Source organism: Periplaneta americana, chromosome 11 (genome assembly GCF_040183065.1).
Source record: "Periplaneta americana isolate PAMFEO1 chromosome 11, P.americana_PAMFEO1_priV1, whole genome shotgun sequence".
Taxonomy (NCBI): Eukaryota; Metazoa; Arthropoda; class Insecta; order Blattodea; family Blattidae; genus Periplaneta; species Periplaneta americana.
The window spans coordinates 51,193,447-51,196,001 of record NC_091127.1 but is presented as its reverse complement, the minus strand read 5'-3'; the positions used below and the strand labels follow the sequence as shown (position 1 = coordinate 51,196,001).

The 2,555-nt window shown below is 34.8% G+C and overlaps 1 non-coding gene across 1 annotated transcript; it reads left to right on the top strand.

Annotated features, from left to right (window-relative positions):
• Window positions 1-1,716: 1,716 nt before the first annotated feature.
• On the top strand, window positions 1,717-1,788 carry TRNAY-GUA (transfer RNA tyrosine (anticodon GUA)). The gene has a single exon. It is a non-coding gene; the product is annotated as a tRNA-Tyr (tRNA).
• Window positions 1,789-2,555: the final 767 nt, after the last annotated feature.

Sequence of the window (2,555 nt, the reverse complement as noted above, 5' to 3'; positions counted from 1 at the left end):
CAACCTGGCTGCGACCAGACAGAAACTCTTGGCCATGTGTTGGGCTTTTGTCGAAAAGGAGAGTTATTACGCAACAACAGGCATCATAGAGTCCATGGAGCTATCGCCTGTCTTCTTCGAAACAAAGGTTGAGAAGTTCATGAAGAGGTCCACTGTATTTCTGTAGACGACTCTCACAGAAGAGTGGATATAATAGCAATAAACAGGCAACAACAAAAGGCTATTATCATAGATCCAACTATACGCATGGAGAGAGATCTAAACCAAGCTTATCAGGTTGATCATGAAAAGAGGACCATTTATCAGCCTTGTATGTGTTATTGGGTTATTTTACGACGCTGTATCAACATCTAAGTTATTTAGCGTCTGAATGATATGAAGGTGATAATGCCGGTGAAATGAGTCCGGGGTCCAGCACCGAAAGTTACCCAGCATTTACTATCAGCCTTGTATTCCCTACCTTAGTGCCAAGTATAACATCCCTCTCTTCAATTGGTCAGTGACAGGTTTATTTTTTTGGTGCTGGGAGTTCTTTACCTAAATTTACATATAATTTTTTAAAACAATTATCAATACCATCTCTTGAAATTCAAAAAATCATCTCGCAAATTCTTAAAGATTCCCTGCAGATTATACAATTTCATTTATACCACTCATAAGGTCTTAATTAAGGATATGCTAATTTTAAATAAAATCTTTTATTTATAAGTATAATTTAAGGTCATCTTCTATGATTTTATTTTATAATTGATAATTATTACATTTTATTTTTATAGCAATATTCATATTCAATTAATTATATTTATTTGCTATTAATATCCGGATCCTCGTGTTCATCCTTAATTAAGGTCGGACGATTTATTTCTCTCTCTGTCAAGTCCTCATTATTAATTCTGTGATGTAGTCTTTCTTAATTTTCGCTGGCAGAAGGATTTCACGGAAGAAACAAAATTATATTGAATTCTGCAAATATCCGTATGTGTATATAATATGTGTGTATTCTTTGATTTGCTCATACATCAATTTTCTATTAATCAGATTGTACAATGATACAAAAATTTCGTAAGTTTTCAAATTTTATTATTATTCTTTCTTTTTTTTTCATGCCGTATGTAGAATATCAAATCTCTCAAGCTTTCATAGGTAGCATATTACAATTTGCACACTTGAAGAACTTGAATAGGGATTATTAGGTTGCAGTAACATGACGATCTAAGAACCACTTCCTGAAAATATTTACTATAATCGATTTAACTTCACAGTCGTTGTCATAAACTCGTTTGTTATTTATATATTATTTCAATGTACCGAAGTACATATGATATTTCCATGCTGATATTTTGCGTCATCATACGATGAAAGAGTAATGGAACGGAGAAAAATTCTGATGCTTTGCTTTATCCACTAAGCCACACCACACCGTTCCATTACTCTTTCATCGTATGATGACGCAGAATATCTGCATGGAAATATCATATGTACTTCGGTTCATTGAAATAATATATGATATGCGTAAATCACTTCGTGAATCAAGACGGCGCTTATTCCGTCGGATCCCGGCCAACTAGTCACTCATAAGGAGTGCACCTCAGCACATGTGTGGACTTCGGTCCTATGTTCATAGACATCTATGACGTAGTGCAGAGGGCGGCCACTAGAGGGAACCCAAGATTTGTAACTCAATCAGAGACAATTCTGTCCGACACCGGGGTGGTATCCGGTGTGGCTTAGTGGATAAAGCATCAGCATGTAGAGCTGAAAACCCGGGTTCAAATCCCGGCGCCGGAGAGAATTTTTCTCCGTTCCATTACTCTTTCATCATAAACTCGTTTGTTTCTGTTGAAGCTGATCATTCAAATTGACATAGGTAATTATTTTAGGTGCGTCTTCCTCGCTGTCTTCTTTTCTTAGCAACTTTATAATTATCAGATCTTTTCGTTGTCCTATTTTTAATGAATAGTCATACTTCTGTTAGTAGAAGATTATATAAACTGTACAAAACTATAATTTGCTTTTTAAAATATTTCTGTACAATAATTACACATTTGTATCAGAAACGAGTTTGTTCAATTTAAGCGTATAGTAACAGATGATTGAATTAAGTTTAGCGTCGATGTTCTTAGCTCACTGTCGCCTTGATGCGAAGCGAGTGTTTATGGCCCCGCTGCATACTGTGGGACATTACCGCCCAGTGGATTATTCATTCATACTCTGCAATATAACGCACGGCCCCGTAAAACTGATGTTTTAAATTTATCGCAGCGCACAGGATCATGGGTAGACCATGAAGGCAAGCATTCGTATCGTCACTATGTTTATTATTTATATATTCGATTAAATGCTGCTACTCCAATATATATTATAACTCTCTACTGTACACCAGAGTTAAAATATATATAAATCACCATTATGTAAAATTAAATTTTATAACCACATGAAAGTAACAAAATATACCAACGTTACACGTCACATCCATATATCGAATAGTTCATTTCATATGAAATAACAGTTTTATGGAACGATAAGGCATTTAATATAATAATAATAATAATAAT